Source organism: Cavia porcellus, unplaced genomic scaffold (genome assembly GCF_034190915.1).
Source record: "Cavia porcellus strain 051 isolate PalLab524CR breed Dunkin Hartley unplaced genomic scaffold, mCavPor4.1 scaffold_46, whole genome shotgun sequence".
In the NCBI taxonomy this organism is placed as follows: domain Eukaryota; kingdom Metazoa; phylum Chordata; class Mammalia; order Rodentia; family Caviidae; genus Cavia; species Cavia porcellus.
In genome coordinates this window covers 6,016,355-6,028,918 of record NW_026947529.1, presented here as the reverse complement: position 1 = coordinate 6,028,918, position 12,564 = coordinate 6,016,355, and positions in this window count along the sequence as shown.

Here is a 12,564-nt window from a genome sequence, read left to right as displayed (position 1 = left end):
TCCCTGGGCTTCCCCTTCTAGGGTTAGGGTTAGGTCTAGTGTGAATTCTAAGACCAGAAATTTCAATTTACATACGTTTAACCTGGAAATTCCCCTTCTAATGCCTCATTATAATAAAATGAGATTGACAGACACCTGTAATCTCTTCTTCCTCAGTTATGAGTGTGGATAATTACAAGCCATGAATGTGTCAGAGCAGAGCTGCTGAGTCAATTATAAAATTACAGTCACAGAAAATGCTGAAAGAAGGTCTTGTCCTAGGCCACTGAAAATGTGGAAAGAAATCCTATTCCTGGGCCATGTCCCCATTCCTACCTGAGATGATAGAAGAGCTCATGGCCTGGCCTCTCTCCACCCAGCAGTGAAGAGACAGAAACCCAAATCACAGATGAGGACAAGAAAGAGGACCTCCTGGAGGGCAGCCCACTGATCCTGGGAGGGATGCCTTTGTGGAGTTTTTTCCATTTTCCATTCCATTGCATTATTTATAGTGTTCTATTCAATATTACTTTTATTCAATTCAGTTTGTCTTTAATAGTGCCTAATTTCTTGAATAGGTTTGTGAAAATGGATGATTTAATTTCATTATATATAATGAAAGTTATGCACAATACAGACACTTTGAATACAACTGTATATATAAAATAAGGAGGCTTGACATTCAGCAAGCCAACACACCTTTCATGACTAACTTTTTAAAACTCCAGCACATAAATCCATGAGCATTCCTCTGTGGTGTGTGTTGCTGCCCTCCCTGCCTTAGAAGCCATCGTGCTCACCTGTGCTTGCTACTGCAGAGGACAGAAGGACTTTTTCTTCAGAGTGTATTTTTCCAGCAAGGAATTCCTGAACCTTCCTGCCTTCGGGCAGAGCAGGGAGTGTGCAGCATGCAAAGGAGCCCAGCACTACCTGCCTTACACCCCTTAACCTCACCACATCCATGCTGCATCCCTGCAGGCATGGGAAGGCAGAGCAGCCAGGATGCATCAAAGACTCTGCCACCTCAAGCCCAGGGGCCTCAGTTATGGGGTGCTGGTCTCAGGCTCCACCAGGATTCAGGTGCTACCCTGCATTCATCTGGCTTAGTGGGCTGGGCACACACTCTGCCCCTTAGGAGAGGAAGACCACTCACACAGTGACCCTTCCAGCTTTCAAATTTTGCTTCTCTCCTTTCTGACTGAGGCTGTGGCATTTTAACAAAACACAGGATTGTCATTACATTTCTTTTTCTTCTCTTTTTTTTCCCAGTTTCTCTGTTTATTTAAGCATGTATTTAGAACTGCATTTTGCAAAAAAAAAAAAAACACATTTCCTTGTCTTTTCACTCATCACTTAACAGAAAATTTTACAGGTTTCTACTGTAGTTCAAACTCGATGTGCTTAAATGCTGAGAATCCACTCTCCAGCTTGGTAGAATGAGGGAAGCAAAGCAGAAACTGAATTTGGGGACATTTCTGTGCCTTCCAGCATTTTGTACAGCAAACCTTGACTCATGCCTGTTTACCCACAAAATATGGGCTTCCGTACTAACTGAACCTGTCAATGACAAATGAGTTTCCTGCATTTACCTCAAACAATCTCATTTGCCCTAGGCTGGCTAAGCACATTGTGTACGGTTTATTATGCCTAAACTTGAAAAATAATTTCCAGTAAAAAAGAGGCTGCCACTCCTCCTGAAATCATGATGGGATTTTATGTAAATACAGTCTGAACCACATCCGGGCAGCCATGAGCTGAGAGAGGTGGAGATGGCTTATGCAGATAGAAACACCTCAAAATTTTCAACCAGCGGCAGCATCAAGCAGGGAGCAGAGCTGCTGAGCCTTCACAGTTGCATGATGGAATCATCTGGTGGGTTTTGCGCTGGGTTTACTGAGGTGGTAAATCTAGGTTGCTGCTGGGATATTCCTTCCTGTAGTGCAGTGCCAAAAGGAAGTCATGTACATGTAGAATTTATTTGGAGTTTTTCTTTGGCAGTTATGAAACCTGCATGCATGTGAGTTCACACCTCTGCCATAGCAGACCCACCCATGGGCATAATTTTCATGACTTGTAAAGGGTCAGTTTATTTATACAACATGCAGAATGCTGTTCTCAGCCTTTTAGTTTTACTTAGACTTGTGCATTTTCAATAATTTCTTCAAAGGAAGCTAAACAATTTCGTCCTAGCAAAGTTCAGTTGTGTTGCTTTGCTTCTGTGTGAAGTTCTTGCTGAAAGACCTGAAGCAGGAAGTGAGGTGGACCTGCTGGAGGTTCAGCTCTAGAGTGACACTCTTTGCTCAACTGTGTCTGGCAGGGCTGACTCTCACCTGACTGGCCACTCTGGCATCCAAATGCCCTTGCCCAGTGCTGGCCCTGGTTTTGGGAAGCACTCGTTTGCAGTATAGACTCACACTGGCTGAACCTTAGAAAACCTTGCTGTGCCATGAGCTTCACACACCTAGATCTGCACCTCTATGACTTAGGGCACAGCTCCCTCCAACAGCTATGCACAGCATCCTCCAAGTAGCTCTCCTGTGCATGCTGTACATGGAGGCTAGGGAGGGTCCCAGTTCGTTCCTGCTTCAAACAGTACTGTGAATCAAACTCTTGAAAAGAAATCTTGAAATTTTTTGCAGCATTCTATGTTTGAGAAATCTCTCTTCTTAGTGCTGTGAGGTCTAGGGACAGCTCTATATAGCTGTGATGGGAGATGCAGGACAGGACTCTGCTCTGTCCCCCATGTTCTCTCCAATGCTGTTCAGCTCCTGCCTTAAAATGTGCCATTGGATGGGGACACAGCACATCTCAGTGATTTGTGCCTGTGTGAATCAACTTTGAGAGGCTGAATGTTTTCTGCACCTGTTGGCTACAGGTGGTGATTTCCTTTCAAATACAAGACTTTCTCACTTCTCTCACAAAATGGACTGGTGAGACTCCAGTAATGCAAGCCCTGGAAAGGTGAAGCACTTTCATCACCAATCACAGTACTAAACAATGAACCAATCGCAGATGCTAGGTTTAGCTGCCTCTGTGACTTCATGAGGCTATGGGTGGGACACCCAGATGGAAACCATAACACCTTCTAAAGTAAATCCTCTGAAGATGCCCATGCTCTGGAGTAGAAGATAATAACTTGCCTTACTAATTTATTTTTTGAGACTCTCATTGTGTAGTTCAGACTGGCCTTCAATCCACTATGTAAACTTGGTTGGCCTAGAACCTGCAATGATCCTCCTGTCTCCTCCTAAGTGCTGGGATTACAGGATGTACCATCACATCCAGCTATTGTTTGTTAAGTTGTATTTATTGATTTACTTGAGAATACTCAATTTATTTATCCTTGTTATACTTCATTGTACAAAAATCCTAATAAATGCGATGAAATTCAAGAACAACCTAAACAACTTAGCAACTTAGCAAGGCCCTGTCTGGAAATAAATTATGATAAAAGGACCAAGGCACTGGATTCAATCTCCAGCACTGCCAAAAATAAATACATCTATAAACAAAACTTCTTATAAATAAATCTATAGGTAAATAAAACTGCTTAGAAATAAATTTATAAATAAATAAAATTGCTTGTAAGTAAATCTATCACTAAACAAAATCTGTGATGGGTAGCTCACATAAGAAGTGTTTTAAAAGCAATTTTCTTTCATTATAATTGACATACAATGAACTTTCAGGCTTAAAGTACAAAATTAGATGAATCTTGATATGGGCCAGGGATATAGCTCAGTGGCAAAGTGCTCCCTTGCAAGCACAGATTCCGGAATTTGGTTCCTAAATACCAAAAACAAAACGAAACTAAAATTGAAAAACAAACAAAGATCCCCTAGGAATCTTCACATACGTGAGCCCCTTGCAAATGATTACCCAATGGTGAGGCCTATGTAATGTTCAACTTTTTCTTATGGCTCTTTTCAAACGCTTCCTTCTATCCTAAGCAATGCATCTGCTTGTTGTCTCTGGGAATCACTTTGTATTTTCTAGAGGTGACAGGTCTGTACCACCCACTATACAGAGTGTTTTTGTTTTTGTTTGTGGGGAGCTGGTAGAGGTTTCTCAACCCTCATAACTATGTTAGGTTTCCCGTGTGCTGCTCCTTCTCAGTGGCTGAGCCATCATATCCCACTGTGTGGATGAAACACTGACCCTCATGTGTCCATCAGCTGTGGCCCTGTGTATTGTTTCCAGTTTTGATCTTAAAAACAGTGGTGCTGCAGTCATTTTTGTGTTTGTATGGATACACCACTCATTTCCCTGGAGAAGATACTTGTTGTTCAAAGCAAAATTAAGACTTCTGGCTCTTCCTGTGAGTATTTTTAAACCCTGTTTTTATGTTTATCAGTCTTTTTGAGGTGATTTTATAAAATTTACCTAAGGAAAGGTTATTTATATTACATAAAATTCAGCATTTTTTGACTTTGGATAGAATTTTAAAGCTGCAAAAAAACCAAAGTAAGGTATATATGCACATATGTAAATCACCTATAATTTTAACATCACAAAACTTCTGCTATGTGATGATTAACTTCATTGCCAACTTGATGGGCTTGAGAGCTCTGCAAGGGATTAGTAAAGTGTACTTCTAGGCTCATCTGTACATGTCATAGAGGAGTGACCATAGGTACTCTATTTGGTATCTGGCCCCTTCCTCCCTGGCACTGTCCCTCCACTCTGCATACTGGACACCATGGACTGAGCAGCTTTGCTCCATCACACCATCCTGCTGTGGTGCCCCTTCCTTGCAACCAAGTAGGACTGAGTCCCCTGAAACTATAAACCAGATTAAACATCTCCTCTTCCCTGTGTGGCTCTTGGATTCTGGGTCCTACTAGTGGGAAAGCTTGACCAAGACAATTGTTTTTATGTTTACATGTGTGCTTCAACCTACACAGCTTTTGTAGAATTTACCATAATTTCACCCTTACTTTCAGGTAAGATGTGGGAATTGTTTTCATCTTTGTTTTAGCCTTTTAAATGAGATGTGTACAAACATACTGTTAAGTGTATTCTTTCATGATTTAGAACTTTGTGTCTAATAATATGAAATTATTCTAAAATGTGAAAATGTATTTCTTTTTATGCTTCCATTTATATAAATATCCAGAAAAGGCAAATCCTTAGAAAGCACAATAGTAGTCCATGGCTGAGTGTGGTTAATGGAGAATGACAGTTTAATGAACCTGGGTTACCACTGGGGATGGTGAAGGTATTCTTTACCAGGCATGGTGAGGGTCTCACAGCCCTTAGCATATGAAATGCCACTGGTCTCTGTGTTCCAGGATGGATGCTGAATTTTAGATTGAATTTTGCCTTAATAAAGAAAGAAGAGCAGATGAGGAGTCTCCCTACCCTCACCACAGACCTGTAGAATGGGAGCCCACTGAGGATAGCACTCATCATGGAGACCTTTCCCAAATGCTTCTTCTCCTCCCTCTGCTTAGAATGAAGCAATCAGAGACATGTTACTGAGTGTAGGTGAAGAATCAGATGTGCATGATCAGGAGACAAGAAGTTTTAACTGTAGGTTCTGTCTTTTGAATGATATATGGGATGTGTGTTGTGATCAGACCCAGGAGAGTATTACTCCTCAAAAAGTGAACAGGGTGTCACAAAATTGTCCCTGAATCTACTCATCTCTTCTGTCCAATTTATCAGGTACTATCTACTATCTAAAATATGTTAAAATATGCACAACACAAAATCAACTAATTTTGTCAGTGACCAGTTCAGTGAGTTAAGAACATTTACCTTGTGCAGTTACAAGCACCATCCTGCTCCAAAACTCTACTTCCGAACTGAAACTGTTCACTCTCCCAACAATAGCATCATTTCCCTTCCTTCAACTCCTGGAAACACCATTCTACTGTCTGTCTCCAAGAATTGGACTCTTCTGGGCCATCACATATTTGGAATCATATAACATTTCCTTTTCTCTCTGTTTTATTTCACTTAATATAGAATTGCAGGATACATACATACCACCTTTTGTTCATCCACCCTTTGGGGGTTGTTTCCATGTTTTGGCTCATAGGGGTAGTGGGAATGCAAATATCTGCTTGAGCTCCTGATTTATGTTAAGCTGTATAAGCATATTTAGAATTGTTGAATCATAGGATAATTCTATAGAATTTAGAGAGGGCAGCTATGTTGTTCCCTACAGCAGCCAGTCCATTTTACAACCCCACCAACAGCACGCAAGGTTTGGGTTTCTCACTGTGAGCCTCTGGGCCAGGGAGTGGTCATAGAATCAAACTGCTGACACTGATTCTTGGTCTGGGGAGCCTCAGACTACACTACACCTGATGGATTTGTGTGGCACATTGGCAGTAGGAACAAAGAGGGACTGGACCCACACCCAAGTTAAGGTTAGTTCTGCAGTGATGCAAACTCTTTAGGGGCTGTCCCTTTCTGCACCATGGAAACCAGTAGCCTGGTGACCCACACCTTGCAGCTACCCGCTCCTCAGTGAAGCCCAGATGCCCCACAAAGCTGGCCTTTGCAGGGTGAATGTGTGCACACTCCACTTTCTGTATTTTAGCAGAAAGAGCTAGATGAATCAGCTGTTGCCACTACAAGGGGAGTGGAGCTCTGATTGGCTTTTTCCCAAAATTAGTTGACTCTCACATTTCCCAGGAAACTGATGTTCGGGCTGGGCTCTGCCTTGGGTGAGCTGGAGGAACCAAACCATGGTTGAATGCCCTGTCCATGCGTGGGACCCCAGTGAGTGCCAGAGGTCAGACAGGAAAGCTGGGGATGGAATCTCCACCGCAAAGGCCTCCTGGGTCTGTTATGGGAAAACTTTCAGAGACCAAGGGCCCAAACTGCAACCCAAAACCCACTTATTTATTGCACTGCCAACACTGCAAATAGATCTGAATACTGAACTGAAGTTTTAGTTTAGAAAAAAACTACTCATCCATTGACATATTTTGTCTTGAGAGAAAAACACAATCACAAAGCTTTCAATGATACAACCTTTTATTGAAAAGTGAAGGTTAGCATTTGGTATGCTTTCACACAATTAATGTTATATTTGCTGTTGCATGTGCACGGATAATTTGTCGAAGGTTGACTCATACTGCATTCGTTTCAGAGCAACACATGCAATACTCAAGCCATCTGTTGATCTGTTTCATGAATCAGATTTAATAAAATTCAAAGCTGAATACAGCAGCCTACAAGCATAAGATGATCCATGGTAACAAAAGCAATCCCCAGTGCATTCATTGAGTTTTTGTCTTTTTGAGACAGATTCTCACTATACAGTTCAAGATGGCAATCAACCTGTGAGTAGAAGAGACCAGCCAGGAAAAGAAACAAATGAAGGTAAGAAACATGAAGCCATGAGAAGAAATACACCTACAACTACATGAAATAGGTCATAAATGCAATGGCTTTTGAATGAATCTGTAAAACTTGTAAGCATAAGACAAATGAAAAAGTCATACCCTCAAAAAACACAAACTGTAAGAGCACATACTTGGATATAAATGCACATGCAGATGTATAACTGATAAAAGCAGGACAAATTAATGTCTGGATAGGATTTATCTTGGGGGAGGAGAGGAGAAGCAGCCAGAAAAGAGCATAAAAGGTGAATGTTCATTTTTTTTTGTCTTTTTCCTTTTGATCGATACCGGGGATCGAACCCACGACTGTCTGCTTGCAATGCATGCGCTTATGCCGCTGAGCCAAATCCCCAGCCCCGTGAATGTTCATTTGATTTATGAAAATTCGTTGAATTCAACATTTTCCTTTATTTTTCCTTGTTACCAAAGCTTCACTTTCCTTGCTGCCTTCCTAGAAAACATGTCAAAGTTGACTCGCTGCTCCTTCTCCATCTCCCGGCAATTGTGTGAACTACAATGCTGGACTAGAGAGGGCTCCTGATGCAGCTAGGCTGAGTGAGAGGGATGCTGGTTAATACATTGGACAGAAGACAAAGCCAGCCAACCAGCCAAGCCCTTTCAGTGTGCAAACACCACTTTAGGAGCCTTCTGCACACAACATCTCTCAGACCCAAACCTGTATATGCACACAAATGTAGTGGGACAAAGTCATCAATCTAGTCACCTCCCTCTGGTCTCCATCTCTCCTAGACACCCCAGATCTCAACTAAGGCTGTAATTTAGAGTCATCAATATGATAAGGTGTCTTTTTCACATACTATATCTCATAAAACCCTACACCCTTGTGAAAAGAAATGTATTTAATATACCAGGAGGTTAGCAATAATTAATTTCAATGCCATATAAAAACTTTGCATGCATTTACTTAGATTTGACACTTAAGGCAAAATTTCGATTTTTTAACAGACACTTCTAGAAATTTAATAAATTTAGGATACAATGTTAATGACCATATACAGTTATTAATCAATACAAGTTTATCTTATTTATATAATAACTAATTGCTTATTTAATTAATTCCAGCAGATGTAGATCAAGCTTTAAATACCATAACCAACTGTAAAGAGATGTCAAAATATTTTACTGCTTGGTTTAACCTTTAGATGTACACTGTGTGACAGAGAGCACTTGTTATTTTTGTATGCTCTAAACATACGTAGTCTTAACTCTGTGCCTGAGATTCTCCTGATCTCAACAAAAATTGTCCTGCGATGGGGACAGAACAACCAACCACTGAAGCAGTAGGCAGCTGCACCCAGGACTTTTCTTGACTGAGTTCATTCAGGAAGTTTCCACAGTCTTCTTTGCCACCATTTTGGGCCTTGTTTGTGTTGTCAAGAATTTTCTCACAATATGGGGACTATCCTGAGAGAGGCAGGTGCCACTGTAAGGGGTTCAACAGTGGAGAACAGAGAACTCCACATGCATGTACTAAAATTAGGGATGAACAGCTGCAGGGCTGGGTCAGATCAGGGATCTGACCACACTACGAGTAAGCAGCAGATGGAAGGGAGCTGTTTCCTGACCCAGCCTAACAGGATGCTTACAGAAGGCATGCCTGGCTGGACAGGCATGAGCTGCATGATGGTGGAGGATGAGGAGCCAATCAGATGGTAAGGGTGATCAGATGTCAGGGATGGAGGCTTGTGGCCAACTGCCTTAGCAGGACACTTGCTAAAATTGAACAATGCAGATATGAATACAGAAGCCAAAAACGAACTCAGAGTGAGGAAGATGAAATAAATATAGTTGAAAAATTAAAACAACACTGAGATTCCACCTCACCCTGAAAAGAATATCTATATCAAGAAATGAACCATAAGTACTAGAGGGCCTGTGGGGAAAAAGGAACCTTCTCTACTACTGGTGGGAGCATAGACTGGTGCATCCACTGTGGAAATCAGTGTGGAGATTCCTCAAAAAACTAGGATTGCTGGTCCCATTTGACCCAGAGATGGATAACAGATTATCTTAAATTAGATTAACTTCTGGTCACCCCAGGCACTTTGTGCTATACTAGGCCATATGAGTGTTTGTTCTGGAGGAAGTCTAACAAATGCATTGTGTTTAAGATAATGAATGCAGAGCCTGGAGTCTCAGTGGAATGCTGCTGGCACAGCAGCCCATCCTTTGCTAAGATGTGTGCAAAGGACTGGTAAATGTGAAGGCCAGGTAGAGCCAGAAATGGTGCCTGGGAAATCCCAGCTTCAGGATTACAAATGTATCCAACGTTACAATGATTTTTTTCCCTTCCCAGAAACTCACTGAAAAAAATTCCAGTATTTTAAAGATAAAATAAGGCCTTAAACTGGGCCTTCTTTTGCTTTTTATGTAGAAAATGGGTCATTGCTTGTCACCTGTAACTTGAGCCCCTGCTTTCTATAGATTCACAAATTTCACAGATTTCCATCCTCCAGAACATTGAAGCTCCCAGCCCTGGACCATAATGTACCTCATTCTCTGAGCACCTGCACTCTCTTCGGATCATTTGCCTCTTTGAGTCTGCTTACTAAATTTACCTGAGCCTTTCACAGGGATACACAGCAACTCTCCTCCATGACAAGACAGGAACCTCTGCACCAGGCCGAGGATGAGTGGAGGTCCCCATCTCCTCTTTGTGGAAACTCCTCAGACCCTTTCAGGTGATCAGAGGATCCTGACTAGGGTTTGGGCAAAGAGAGAATATTTGTCAGACACAAATGCAAGTGAGACATGCCACTACCCACAAGAAGCCTTAAGAGTCAGGGCTGTGAAAGAAAATAAGATGAAATCAGGAAAGCTAAGACTGTGTGAAGTAAGTCAGGAAATGCCTGCAGGAGAGTACGCTAACCTGCTGAAGGTTAAACTGCAGAATGTTCCTAGACTTAGAGAACAACTGAAGATTTCACCTCCTCCTCCAACACCTCTCACCCAGGAAAATCCTTGTTAAGTAACAGTCAGATGCATGTGTGACTCAGGTGTCTGCCTGTCAGGGAACTGTCTCTGAAAATAACTGGGAATCCCCTACAACAAACTTTACCACATCTGCCTTATGGGGCTGTCTAGAAGCAGTGCACCTGTATTGCAACACTGTTTCCCATGTACTATTTCTTTTGACTTCTGTTGTTTTGTAGTTAACACTGAATAATTAGTACATTTTGTTTCCTCTGCTGTAAGAAGATCAGTGTCCCACTGAGGGGAACGAAGTGCAGGCGCTATGAGTCAGACACCACTTTTGTCCCCTGAGGAAGAACACATGAGAAATGCTTTTTTGCTTGTATGTGTGATGGTTTGGATTATAATTGTCCCCAAGAGATCCTTGTGGTAGAGGCATGGTCATCAGCCTGCGGCACCAGTTGGAGGCCAGCATGCAAGAAACATAATAACATATACAGAGGCTGGACAATAAAGTCACAATTGTTCTCTCTGCTTGCTGTCTGCTGCTGCTATTGTTCTCATGTCTGCCTCCCTTCTGTCTCTGGGGACATCACAAGCAATTTACCCCTTAGGCTCCTCCACTCTGATAGATACAAAGGACAAGGGAGTACAGTTCCCACCAGCAAAGAGGGGATTCTGCGTAGGATACCCATGAGGGAGTCTTTGTCTAGAAGTTTTAATGGGTTTAGAAAAGAGCTACCCTATGGAAGACTACCTACTTTTCAGGGTTCAATCTAGGAAGTGTTGTGTGGAACCACTCCAACTGCTTCACAGTTCGGGGACATCTAAAGACAACTGAGGACATGACCATGCTTGTCTGCACAGGCACACAGTGGGGTATATTTATGTAACCATGACTTAGCACATGTGAACTCCCATGGGATGGTTAGAGGACTGCACAAGAATGTAAATATGAGATAACAACCTGTGTAAGAATTATATAACAAAAAGTGGTCCTCTGCTCTGCTCCATACTGCCTGCCACTGTTGCTGATGTCTTGAACATGTACATTCTCTAACCTTGGGGCCTCACCCAAGAAAATCTTCCTTGAGTCCCCAAAACAGGCCAAAAAGTGCTCACACAGTGCCCATGCACAGCCCATGTACCTTTCAGGCAATGGCCTGCCTGGTCATGTTCTGGAAAGTTCCTGAACAGCTGAGGCACATTCAGCAGATGTTTTTGTAAAGTCCCTGGAGGGGCACAACTCAGCAGGCTCCATTTTAGACATCATGACTCCACTTGGCAGCTTCTGTGCTTAATGCCTGAAAGAATCCTAATTCCTATTTCACTGATTCCTGTTACAATGCTGTAAACCTAAATTAATCACACTGGAACCATGTCTGAAATAAATTTTTAACAGGGAAACGGAGGCTAAAAATGTACCAATGATAGTTCCCTCTCTACATACAAAAAGAGCAAATATTTCTAATTTTTCCTCCTTGTTTGTTGGACTTTTTGAAATGTGTAAATATTATCATAATTACCAAAACAATGATTTAGGGGCAACAGAAAAAGAAAAATTAGAGGTGGGGAAAGGATTCAATGACAAAACATTCAAAGCCCCATTGCACAGTGACCTGATTTAGGCCTCTGCTGCCTCCCACTGCAGGAGAAGCCATTGTCCTCCTGTTATCCTTAGGGAAACACAAGAGCCTTGTCCATCCTTGATGGCCAGAGATGCAAAGCTGAAAAAACAGCTGCAAAACACTCTGGCCACCTCTGACTCATGAACACCATGCAAATGCTATTTCTCATCTGCATTCTCTACATAGCTGCTAAAATAAGTGATCACTTTTAAGTGTGGAAACTAAGTGTGGAAAAGTAAGAGGATCTGTTTGAGATCATTTCTGCAATAGTAGAGTCAGCATGCAAACCCTGTTCCTGGAGTCAGACAGCATCCCCCTACCCTCCCAACATCTGGAGTCAGGGAACCACTCTGGTACAATACATTGCTTGGGGGAAAATAAAAACACTTTTATCAAAGATAGAAAGATACTTAGCCTTTAACCTCTTGATTCATGTTCCACATGCAAGAGTCTGAGCTTTGAATATGGCCATTGATATTTTTCCAGCAATCTAGGCTCTCCGATATCTTGTGTTTGCCCCAAAGGGGCAAGGGATTACTAAGCAAAGTCTGCATTAGCCTGAAACTGCACACATGCTTTAAAATTTGTTCCATTTACTTTCCATTAAAAATATAATTATTGACACATACTAGTTGTACAGAGTTAGAAGATTCATTATGATA